The sequence below is a fragment of the Heliangelus exortis genome, chromosome 19, assembly GCF_036169615.1.
Source record: "Heliangelus exortis chromosome 19, bHelExo1.hap1, whole genome shotgun sequence".
Taxonomy (NCBI): Eukaryota; Metazoa; Chordata; class Aves; order Apodiformes; family Trochilidae; genus Heliangelus; species Heliangelus exortis.
Window position 1 is genome coordinate 13,912,662 of NC_092440.1, and position 12,992 is coordinate 13,925,653.

Here is a 12,992-nt window from a genome sequence, read left to right on the forward strand (position 1 = left end):
TGACCTTTACTCTGTTAAGGTTCCCTTTGGGTTGAATTCTTACCTGGTCACGTCGCTGAAGTTACAAGGAGAGAGAAAAAACCCCAAATTCCTCAGCCGGCATCACGGAGTCTCTCTGCTTGTCCCACAAACTGAAGAAAGAGGAGAAAACTGACTGCTTCTCCTCTGGCTGCTTTTATACCTTGTGGTAATTGCCACCTCCCCTTTCCCAGGGGATTGTGGGAAAAGCTGTGGGCGGTGCCTGTGGTATATAAGCCACAGCCTTTGGCTAGGGGCTTCAGTCAGCTCTTGGGCTTCTCTGAGGTCAGAGCTCTCCTACTCCTGGAGCTGACTGCAGCTGTTGAGCTGTCTGGGCTGTTTGAGAAGACTCTTTAAGGTAAGAACTTTAAAACCACCAAAAGTTAGAGCTCTTTGTAGCAAGATTATGCTTGCATGCAAATTTTTTTTTTCTATTTATTACTTTTTTTTTTTTTTTTTTTTTTTAATGCAGTTGTTGAAGAGGAACCTTAAAACTGCAGGAACGTGCTAGTCAGAAAACGTGGTTTCGTTGCTGGACATAAATTTAGACCCACAGCCCTCTGAAAGCTAAGTGCAGGAACTTGGTTGCAGAGGGGCTGAGGCTTGGAGTTGCAGGAGGGATTTTGAAGATGGCATCTGGGAGAGGGCTGTCTACAATTAGCCCCCTTTGAGTGGGTGAACAGAGCATGTTAGTTTCCAGCACAATGCTCGGGTGGGCAGGGCAGCTCCAGCCTTGGTGTGTGGGGTTGTGTATCTTGTGTTGTCTGTCTTTGTCTTAGAGCTTCCTCCAGTCTTGATGGTCTTCTGCGTGTCCTCACAGAGCAAGTCTCGCATCTTGGGCATTATCCCTGCAAAGCCTTTCCTGATCAGCACGGTACTGATCAGCAGCATGTTATTCTGCACAATGAGTTTAAATTGCAGATCGGTCTCTTGACTTGCAAGTTTCTTGATGGTTGTCTTCCGCAATGTCGTTCTCAGTTGCGTTGTCATCTGATCTCTGTGCACCCAGTTTCCCTGAGGGGGACTCATTCCCCGCATCCTTGCATCCTCAGGTCTTGAAGGCGGCTTCTCGGGCATCCGTCGCTTCGTTCCCTCGCTTTGCAGACGCATCGCCGTAGGTCTTATTGCCCAAAAGTCTTGGATTCCAGAGTCCCTCTTCTTGCTGCGAGTTTTATCTTGAGCTCAAGTCTTGTGACTCACGTGGCTGTGTCTCGGGTCAGTCTGTGCCTGTGAGTGTTTGGCTTGGAGCTGCCCTGCCTGCCGTGTAGGATCAGGGGCCACAGAAGCACCACAACCTGACCGACTCGGTGTTGAGCGGCAGTGCGGTAACTTGCGTAATCCTGTTTTTCAGATCCCGCAAGTCAAGGATGAGCAAGAAATGGATGGAGGAGGAGACAAGGGAACCAGCTGAAGGTTAGTCAGGGTGTGCAGTTGGTGGCAAGCTGCCTCCCTTGGCTACCTGACCACATTATGGTTTGTTGTCATTTTGAAGGTGGAAGCAGCGAGCGAAGCGGGGTACGGACACCAGAGGTGGCTGTGGCAAGGTGAGCAATGGCCGGTGGGCTGGAGGAGCAGTTATTCTCAGGTGTTGTATTATTGGTTGGTCATGAGCATCCCTTGTTGTTTTGTGGTTTTTTTTTTTTTGTTTTTCAGGTGCCCTCCTAACCTCATCGTGGTACCCCAAAGAGACGGACGACAGATGGGCAAGGGGCAAAGGTAATGGAGCAGGAGATAGATGTCACAGTGGCCTGGGTGTAGTTGGAGGCAATATCTCAGCGTGTGCCTTTTGCCTTGACTTTTGCAGGTGTCACACACAGTGCTGGAGTGACAAAGCCATGTCTTGAGGAACAGTTGGAGAAGGTGAGATGGCTGTGTGCAGAGTCGTTCACGTGTTTTATATCAACTCGGTTAAGTGTTTCCTCTATTTTTGCAGGCGGTGTGCCTCCTACTGTTGAGAACAGATGACCCTTAAAGGTGAGGTGGTACAGGGGGGTTCATGGAGCTCATGATGATCAATCATCAGAACAGTAACTCTCTCTTGTTCTTTTTAGGTGCCCAAAGCAGTGGTGTAGACAGGATTGAACTCTGGATCAAGAAGGGGAGAAGAATGCTGTGGGACTCTTCTGAGGCCTCTTTTTTGTAGTGTAAGTGTTTGGAGATGGCTGAAGCGGTCCTAACTGGTGACATGGATTCTGATTTTTTCCTTTTTTTTTTTTTTCTGATTGCAGATGGTGAACAGGAATGTGTGTACTGAAGGAACATGCCTGTCACGGAGTGGTGTTTGCTGCTGGACATAGATTCCGAACCCCAGCTCTCGGAAAGATAAGTCGAGGGACTGAATTGTTGGGGGGTTGAGGTTGGGAGTTGCCGGAGGGATTTTGAAGTTTGCTTTCTGGGAGAGGGCTGTCTGGGAGTAGCCCCCTTTGCGTGGATAAGCGGAGCGAGTTAGTTTCCTGCACGATGCTAGTGTGGGCAGGGCAGCTCCAGCCTTGGTGTCTGGGGTTGTGTGTTTTGTGTTGTCCATCTTCGTCTCGGCGCTTCCTCAGGCCTTGATGGTCTTCTGTATGTCCTCACAGAACAAGTCCTGCGTCTTGGGCATCATCCCTGGAAAGCATTTCCTGGTCAGCAGCATCTTTTTCTTGTGTGACAGATGTAAACCATAGATTGGTCTTTCATCTTGGAAGTTTCTTGATGGTCATCTTCTGAAACATCATTGCCACCTGCATCAGCATCTCTGGTCTTAGATTTTCCCAGAGTGGGAATCGATCGACACGTCCTTGTGTCCTCAGGTCTTGAAGTCCATGTTTTTTGGCATCCATCGCTTCATTTCCTAGCTTCGCAGTCACATCGCTGTAGGTCTTCTTGCCAAGCAGTCTTGGATGCCGGAGATACGCTTCTTGCTTGGTGGTCTCTTGACATAGTCTCATGGTTTGCAGGGTTGTGTCTTGAGTTTGAGTGTTTGGTTTGGAGCTGCCCTGCCTGGAGTTGTAGGGTCAGGGTTTGTTGGAAGAGCCCTAAGGGAATATTCCAGCTGTTGAGCAGCATTTCAGTGACTTGCATAATACTGTTTTTCAGATGCCGTGTGAGAAAGACGAGCAGAAAAAGGCTGGAGGAGGCGAGAAAGATGCCACCTGAAGGTTAGTCAGTGTTTGGTGTTGGTGGGGAGGTGCTTTCAACATTTATTAGAATCCCTGAGTTTAGTTTGATTTATTTCTTACAGATGCAGAAGTCCAGGACGTGGAACAAAAAGCAAAGCAGGTGGGTAGCTGAATGTCATTGCAAGGCTTGGTAAAGTCTGTCACAGGGCAGGTGGATGCAGTTGCTCTGAGTAGCATTAATGGATTTTTTTTTTTTTTTTTTTTTTTTTTAGGTTGCAAAGCTGTGTAGAGCAGGCAGTTCATCTCAATGGGACATCACCTTTGGAAGGTGAGCACTGTGAAATTGCCTGCTGGAAGTGTTAAATGTTATGAGTAGTATTGAAGTAAAAAACATTACCTGTGTATTTTTTCAGGTGGTGCCTCGGTATCCAGTTCAGACTAACATGCCTGAGGGGCATCTGGCAAAGGATTAAGGTAAAGGAGATTGGGCAATTCTCTGGGAGGGTTTTGTTAGAAGCAGCAGTATATTACAAATTGCCTTGCTCTTTTCAGGTGCCCTGTAGAGCCATTGAGGTATCAGGAAGTACACCCATCAAGTGCTTAAGAAGGTGAGATGCTAGTAAGCTCTTTCAGTAAGATCAAAGTCCTTGACCACTCGCTAAAGCATTTGCCTTTTTTTTTTTTTTTTTTTTTTTTTTTTTTTTTTGCAGATGCTGTCCTGGCCATTGTTGGACTTGGCTGAGCATTTGAGGTGAGGTGAGGTGGAGCGGTGGGAATGATGAGGATCATTTTACGGAGCAGAACAGTAATTTTGTCTCTTGGTCTTCTAGGTGACAGAAGCACGGCGTCTCCGATGAGCGTGTCGTCTGAGGAGGGCGTGCTGTGGGACAGTCGGTGCCGGTAGACAGGACGCCCTAGGATTCTGCACGGTTTATGGAGAACCGTCTTCGGGGAGACCATCCGAACCTGCGCCTTTTCGTCTAGCAAACTGTGTTTCCACGGCAGCGCTATGTTGTATTTCATCTGTGCCTCCTTCAGGGTTTCAGTCCCAAAGCCCATCAGGTAACAAATGTGTTGTTCTGGTGTTTGGTTTTGTAGGGCTCTGTATCTGCTGTTTGGCAGTATACTGACTTTGTACTGTAGGTCTCCAGATATACATTGTATGTGTGATTTAGTTCTCAGTGCCTTGCAATGCTTTGTAATTGAATTGCCATGGCTTTGTGGCCACGTGCCACAAAGGTGCTGTGTCTTCAGTCCCTCCTTGTATTTCTGTATTAAAACATTTACTGCATTGCTCATGTTGGTGTCGCGCCGTACTTGACCTGGTGTCGCGCCGTACTTGACCTGGTGTCGCGCCGTACTTGACCTGGTGTCGCGCCGTACTTGACCTGGTGTCGCGCCGTACTTGACCTGGTGTCGCGCCGTACTTGACCTGGTGTCGCGCCGTACTTGACCTGGTGTCGCGCCGTACTTGACCTGGTGTCGCGCCGTACTTGACCGGTGTCTGAGTTGTTACTCTATTTTTTTACTCAAGTGCACCAAAATAGGCTGTATTACTGTCTGTGGTTCCATTGGTGTTTTCCATGTGCGGTTGTATTGTTCTGTGAAGCCTTATGTGTGTGTTAGGGTGGCTTTGTTACAGCACGTTGTACTGTATTAGATTACAGTGCCCGATATTTGAGTGCTTATTTGAGTTTTTATTGCACTGTATTGCTATGTAATGTAACGGCGTTTGAATCTGTAGTGCGCTACATTTGCCTGTATGGGACTGTATTAGTGTGCCAGCGAGCCTATAGCATTGTAGGGGGCTAGGTACAAGACCTAGTGTTGCAATGTACGTGAAGGATCTATTTTGCATAGCTTTTTATTTGAATATATACTTGTACTGCCTTACTTCATTGTTTGACTTTTACAGCCCTACTTTAGAGTGGTAGATTTAGTCTGTAGTGGCTTTTGTTTGACTTTGTGATGCCTTGCAGTTTAATCCTAATTTGAGTCTGTGCTGAAATTGAGTTTGTGTAGTTGTAGTACTTGACGGAGTCATTGAAGTATTTGCCTGTAAGTAGTCTGTAATGCAGACTTAAGCAGAAGTCTGTAATGCCTTCTTTGTCTGTCTTTGTGTATAGTCCTGAATATTTGTTTACCTCCCCGTTGGACTCTGTACTTGAATACGTACTGTATTTTCAATAACAGTTTTTGACTGCATTGTGAGTGTACTCGTGTGTGTAATGTGATGGAACTGGCTGTAATTGACCGAGTATAGCATTGTAACAATCTAGTGGTATGCATTGCCACTGCATGTGTATTGATTTGTAATGATGTATGTGTATTGCCTTGAAACCAACTGTGTACTGCCTTGTAGTGATGTACTTGAAGCTTGGACCTGGGTGTGGGTAGCCTTGGACCTGGGTGTGGGTAGCCTTGGACCTGGGTGTGGGTAGCCTTGGACCTGGGTGTGGGTAGCCTTGGACCTGGGTGTGGGTAGCCTTCGACCTGCCTTGTACCTGTGTGTTGCCTTGTACCTGTGTGTTGCCTTGTACCTGTGTGTTGCCTTGTACCTGTGTGTTGCCTTGTACCTGTGTGTTGCCTTGTACCTGTGTGTTGCCTTGTACCTGTGTGTTGCCTTGTACCTGTGTGTTGCCTTGTACCTGTGTGTTGCCTTGTACCTGTGTGTTGCCTTGTACCTGTGTGTTGCCTTGTACCTGTGTGTTGCCTTGTACCTGTGTGTTGCCTTGTACCTGTGTGTTGCCTTGTACCTGTGTGTTGCCTTGTACCTGTGTGTTGCCTTGTACCTGTGTGTTGCCTTGTACCTGTGTGTTGCCTTGTACCTGTGTGTTGCCTTGTACCTGTGTGTTGCCTTGTACCTGTGTGTTGCCTTGTACCTGTGTGTTGCCTTGTACCTGTGTGTTGCCTTGTACCTGTGTGTTGCCTTGTACCTGTGTGTTGCCTTGTACCTGTGTGTTGCCTTGTAGCTGTGTGTTGCCTTGTAGCTGTGTGTTGCCTTGTAGCTGTGTGTTGCCTTGTAGCTGTGTGTTGCCTTGTAGCTGTGTGTTGCCTTGTAGCTGTGTGTTGCCTTGTAGCTGTGTGTTGCCTTGTAGCTGTGTGTTGCCTTGTAGCTGTGTGTTGCCTTGTAGCTGTGTGTTGCCTTGTAGCTGTGTGTTGCCTTGTAGCTGTGTGTTGCCTTGTAGCTGTGTGTTGCCTTGTAGCTGTGTGTTGCCTTGTAGCTGTGTGTTGCCTTGTAGCTGTGTGTTGCCTTGTAGCTGTGTGTTGCCTTGTAGCTGTGTGTTGCCTTGTAGCTGTGTGTTGCCTTGTAGCTGTGTGTTGCCTTGTAGCTGTGTGTTGCCTTGTAGCTGTGTGTTGCCTTGTAGCTGTGTGTTGCCTTGTAGCTGTGTGTTGCCTTGTAGCTGTGTGTTGCCTTGTAGCTGTGTGTTGCCTTGTAGCTGTGTGTTGCCTTGTAGCTGTGTGTTGCCTTGTAGCTGTGTGTTGCCTTGTAGCTGTGTGTTGCCTTGTAGCTGTGTGTTGCCTTGTAGCTGTGTGTTGCCTTGTAGCTGTGTGTTGCCTTGTAGCTGTGTGTTGCCTTGTAGCTGTGTGTTGCCTTGTAGCTGTGTGTGTGTACTGCTGTACTTGTATTGCCTTAATTGAGTGTCTGTTGCTTTGTACTGCTGTACTTGTATTGCCTTAATTGAGTGTCTGTTGCTTTGTACTGCTGTACTTGTATTGCCTTAATTGAGTGTCTGTTGCTTTGTACTGCTGTACTTGTATTGCCTTAATTGAGTGTCTGTTGCTTTGTACTGCTGTACTTGTATTGCCTTAATTGAGTGTCTGTTGCTTTGTACTGCTGTACTTGTATTGCCTTAATTGAGTGTCTGTTGCTTTGTACTGCTGTACTTGTATTGCCTTAATTGAGTGTCTGTTGCTTTGTACTGCTGTACTTGTATTGCCTTAATTGAGTGTCTGTTGCTTTGTACTGCTGTACTTGTATTGCCTTAATTGAGTGTCTGTTGCTTTGTACTGCTGTACTTGTATTGCCTTAATTGAGTGTCTGTTGCTTTGTACTGCTGTACTTGTATTGCCTTAATTGAGTGTCTGTTGCTTTGTACTGCTGTACTTGTATTGCCTTAATTGAGTGTCTGTTGCTTTGTACTGCTGTACTTGTATTGCCTTAATTGAGTGTCTGTTGCTTTGTACTGCTGTACTTGTATTGCCTTAATTGAGTGTCTGTTGCTTTGTACTGCTGTACTTGTATTGCCTTAATTGAGTGTCTGTTGCTTTGTACTGCTGTACTTGTATTGCCTTAATTGAGTGTCTGTTGCTTTGTACTGCTGTACTTGTATTGCCTTAATTGAGTGTCTGTTGCTTTGTACTGCTGTACTTGTATTGCCTTAATTGAGTGTCTGTTGCTTTGTACTGCTGTACTTGTATTGCCTTAATTGAGTGTCTGTTGCTTTGTACTGCTGTACTTGTATTGCCTTAATTGAGTGTCTGTTGCTTTGTACTGCTGTACTTGTATTGCCTTAATTGAGTGTCTGTTGCTTTGTACTGCTGTACTTGTATTGCCTTAATTGAGTGTCTGTTGCTTTGTACTGCTGTACTTGTATTGCCTTAATTGAGTGTCTGTTGCTTTGTACTGCTGTACTTGTATTGCCTTATACCTGAAAGTGTATGGCCTTGCATTGAAATGTGAATTGCCTTGTCCTAGAATGTGTATTGCCTTGCATTGAAATGTGAATTGCCTTGCATTGAAATGTGTATTGCCTTGTCCTAGAATGTGTATTGCCTTGCATTGAAATGTGAATTGCCTTGCATTGAAATGTGAATTGCCTTGCATTGAAATGTGAATTGCCTTGCATTGAAATGTGAATTGCCTTGCATTGAAATGTGAATTGCCTTGCATTGAAATGTGAATTGCCTTGCATTGAAATGTGAATTGCCTTGCATTGAAATGTGAATTGCCTTGCATTGAAATGTGTATTGCCTTGCATTGAAATGTGTATTGCCTTGCATTGAAATATGTGTATTGCCTTGCATTGAAATATGTGTATTGCCTTGCATTGAAATATGTGTATTGCCTTGCATTGAAATATGTGTATTGCCTTGCATTGAAATATGTGTATTGCCTTGCATTGAAATATGTGTATTGCCTTGCATTGAAATATGTGTATTGCCTTGTAATTTTTTTATTTTTTAAATGTAGTTCTTAGTCATTTATTGTGCTATAGTGGTAGCTGCAGGTTCTTGCAAGGTAGATGGCTTGGTTTTTTTGGGCTAGCTTGCTTGTATCATAGTGATTTAGGTGTAGCCTGTGCTTGTACATTGTATGTTGAGGTAACCATTGTTTCCTTTTCAGGTACTTAAAAAAATCACTTAGAATAAAAAAGCCCCAGCTGGGGGATTTTTTTTTCGCTCCCCCGGCTGGGGTTTTTTTTCCCGGGTCCCGGTCGGTCTGCGAGGCGATGTTCATCGCCTATGTTTGGATGCAGAAAGGCCTGGGACCTGGGTTTTGGCAGGCAGGATGATTTAGGAGGCTTCCAGGAGCACAGCTCCTGAGGAGCACGGTGGATGAAGGGTGTAGGGGGATAGAAGCAGTGAAACTATAGCTGGTAGCTGAGAGCTGGTAGTGGCTTGTGCAGCAGTGGAATGAGGGTTGAGGAATTTTGTTGGCAGTGTTGTGTAATAATAATAGGCTTGGGGGGTAGGTGTTGTCTGTGTTGTATATGTGGAGGTAACCATTGTTTCCTTTTCAGGTACTTAAAAAAAAATACTTAGAATAAAAAAGCCCCAGCTGGGGGATTTTTTTTTCGCTCCCCCGGCTGGGGTTTTTTTTCCCGGGTCCCGGTCGGTCTGCGAGGCGATGTTCATCGCCTATGTTTGGATGCAGAAAGGCCTGGGACCTGGGTTTTGGCAGGCAGGATGATTTTGGAGGCTTCCAGGAGCACAGCTCCTGAGGAGCACGGTGGATGAAGGGTGTAGGCGGATAGAAGCAGTGAAACTATAGCTGGTAGCTGAGAGCTGGTAGTGGCTTGTGCAGCAGTGGAATGAGGGTCGAGGAATTTTATTGGCAGTGTTGTGTAATAATAATAATAGGCTTGGGGGGTAGGTGTTGTCTGTGTTGTATATGTGGAGATGACAATTTTTTCCCTTTCAGGTACTTAAAAAAATCACTTAGAATAAAAAAGCCCCAGCTGGGGGATTTTTTTTTCGCTCCCCCGGCTGGGGTTTTTTTTCCCGGGTCCCGGTCGGTCTGCGAGGCGATGTTCATCGCCTATGTTTGGATGCAGAAAGGCCTGGGACCTGGGTTTTGGCAGGCAGGATGATTTAGGAGGCTTCCAGGAGCACAGCTCCTGAGGAGCACGGTGGATGAAGGGTGTAGGGGGATAGAAGCAGTGAAACTATAGCTGGTAGCTGAGAGCTGGTAGTGGCTTGTGCAGCAGTGGAATGAGGGTTGAGGAATTTTGTTGGCAGTGTTGTGTAATAATAATAGGCTTGGGGGGTAGGTGTTGTCTGTGTTGTATATGTGGAGGTAACCATTGTTTCCTTTTCAGGTACTTAAAAAAAAATACTTAGAATAAAAAAGCCCCAGCTGGGGGATTTTTTTTTCGCTCCCCCGGCTGGGGTTTTTTTTCCCGGGTCCCGGTCGGTCTGCGAGGCGATGTTCATCGCCTATGTTTGGATGCAGAAAGGCCTGGGACCTGGGTTTTGGCAGGCAGGATGATTTAGGAGGCCTCCCGGAGCACAGCTCCGGGGGAGCATTGTGGATTCATGGCAGAAGTGAGTACCAACGATAGTAAAATGTAATTGGGATCTTTGCAGGAGAGGATGGCATAGTTGTGTCAGAGGGGTAGTTTGGAGAATTGAAAGGCAACACTGAGATAGTAAGCCAGGCAGATGTTGTGAAGGGTCCTTAGTTATTTCTGTAAGTCACTTGTTTAGAGAAGGGGATTCTAAAGATATATTAGGTGTGTGGAACAAATTTGAGCTACTATATAAAGGCATTTTTTCTGGTTTTGTGTACTGTGTCATTTCCTCGGTTAGGTACCAATAAAACTCAAATAAGTCTGTGTTTTGCCATGCTGTGTCTCGTGTCATTGTTTCCTTGGTTAGGTATCAATAAAACTTGAATAAATCTGTGTTTTGCTATGCAATGTCTCGTGTCATTGTATCCTTGGTTAGGGACCAATAAAACTTGAATAAAGCTGTGTTTTGCCTTGCTGTGTCTCGTGTCATTGTTATCTCAGTTAGGGACCAATAAAACTTGAATAAAGCTGTGATTTGCTTTGCTGTGTCCTGTCTCATTTTTTCTTAAGGTAGGTTTTGTATGTTGTCTCTTTGTAGTGACTGGATTGGCTGTGTATGTCTGTGTTGGCGTGTCTGTGTCTGCCTGTGTCAAATTCTATTTGTCTGTCTCTTCTGTCTTGAGTTGGCCAACTCATTCTCTACTGTCCACTTTGTTCCTGTGTCTCCTTCTACTGTCTGTTCATGTCTTCTACTGTCTTTCTCTTTCTCTCTTCTATTGTCTTTAATCTACTGTCATTCTCTCTTCTATTTTGTCTTTCTCCTTGTCTTTTTCTCTTCTACTTTTCTCTGTTTCTCTTCTACTTTTCTCTGTTTCTCTTCTACTTTTCTCTGTTTCTCTTCTACTTTTCTGTTTCTCTTCTACTTTTCTCTGTTTCTCTTCTACTTTTCTCTGTTTCTCTTCTACTTTTCTCTGTTTCTCTTCTACTTTTCTCTGTTTCTCTTCTACTTTTCTCTGTTTCTCTTCTACTTTTCTCTGTTTCTCTTCTACTTTTCTCTGTTTCTCTTCTACTTTTCTGTTTCTCTTCTACTTTTCTCTGTTTCTCTTCTACTTTTCTCTGTTTCTCTTCTACTTTTCTCTGTTTCTCTTCTACTTTTCTCTGTTTCTCTTCTACTTTTCTCTGTTTCTCTTCTACTTTTCTCTGTTTCTCTTCTACTTTTCTCTGTTTCTCTTTTTACTTTTCTCTGTTTCTCTTTACTTTCTCTGTTTCTCTTTACTTTCTCTGTTTCTCTTTACTTTCTCTGTTTCTCTTTACTTTCTCTGTTTCTCTTTACTTTCTCTGTTTCTCTTTACTTTCTCTGTTTCTCTTTACTTTCTCTGTTTCTCTTTACTTTCTCTGTTTCTCTTTACTTTCTCTGTTTCTCTTTACTTTCTCTGTTTCTCTTTACTTTCTCTGTTTCTCTTTACTTTCTCTGTTTCTCTTTACTTTCTCTGTTTCTCTTTACTTTCTCTGTTTCTCTTTACTTTCTCTGTTTCTCTTTACTTTCTCTGTTTCTCTTTACTTTCTCTGTTTCTCTTTACTTTCTCTGTTTCTCTTTACTTTCTCTGTTTCTCTTTACTTTCTCTGTTTCTCTTTACTTTCTCTGTTTCTCTTTACTTTCTCTGTTTCTCTTTACTTTCTCTGTTTCTCTTTACTTTCTCTGTTTCTCTTTACTTTCTCTGTTTCTCTTTACTTTCTCTGTTTCTCTTTACTTTCTCTGTTTCTCTTTACTTTCTCTGTTTCTCTTTACTTTCTCTGTTTCTCTTTACTTTCTCTGTTTCTCTTTACTTTCTCTGTTTCTCTTTACTTTCTCTGTTTCTCTTTACTTTCTCTGTTTCTCTTTACTTTCTCTGTTTCTCTTTACTTTCTCTGTTTCTCTTTACTTTCTCTGTTTCTCTTTACTTTCTCTGTTTCTCAAACTTGTCACAAATTTAGTGACAAGTTTTAAAATTTAAATAAAATTAAATTATTAATTTAAAAAAAAACCCCACCAGCCCCTTGGGAGGAAAAAAAAAAAAAAATTTAAAAAAAAAAAAAAAAAAAAAATTTTTTTTTTCCTCCCAAGGGGCTGCTGGGGCTGCACCGGACATATTATTTTTAATTTTTTCTATACTAGTATATAGGGAAATTAGCATAAATTAGCATAACCCCACCCCTAGCCACTCCCACACCTAGCCCCTCCCAGCCCCCTCCCACCCCCTCCCACCCCCCCACCCCACCCCCTCCCACCCCTAGCCCCTCCCACCCCCTCCCACCCCTAGCCCCTCCCACCCCCCCGACCCCACCCCATCCCACCCCTAGCCCCTCCCACCCCCCCGACCCCACCCCATCCCACCCCCGGATCCCACCCCCTCCCACCCCTAGCCCCTCCCACCCCCTCCCACCCCTAGCCCCTCCCACCCCCCCGATCCCACCCCCTCGAACCCCTAGCCCCTCCCACCCCCCCAACCCCGCCCCCTCCCATCCCTAGCCCCTCCCACCCCCCCGACCCCGCCCCCTCCCACCCCTAGCCCCTCCCACCCCCCCAATCCCACCCCATCCCACCCCTAGCCCCTCCCACCCCCCCGACCCCGCCCCATCCCACCCCTAGCCCCTCCCACCCCCCCGACCCCGCCCCATCCCACCCCTAGCCCCTCCCACCCCCCCGACCCCACCCCATCCCACCCCTAGCCCCTCGCACCCCCCCGACCCCACCCCATCCCACCCCCGGATCCCGCCCCCTCCCACCCCTAGGCCCTCCCACCCCCTCCCACCCCTAGCCCCTCCCACCCCCAGCCACACCCCAAACCCTAACCCCACCCCCAGCCACACCCCTAACCCCGCCCCCCACCCCACCCCCTGCCACACCCCCAACCCTAACCCCACCCCCTGCCCCACCCCCAACCATAACCACGCCCCTAACCCCACCCCCAGCCACACCCCCAACCCTAACCCTGCCCCCTGCCACACCCCCAACCCTAACCCCACCCGCTGCCACGCCCCTAACCCCGCCCCCTGCCACAACCCCAACACCACCCACTACCCCACCCCCTGCCACGCCTTAACCCTAACCCCGCCCCCAACCGTAACCACACCCCTAACCCCACCCCCAGCCACACCCCCA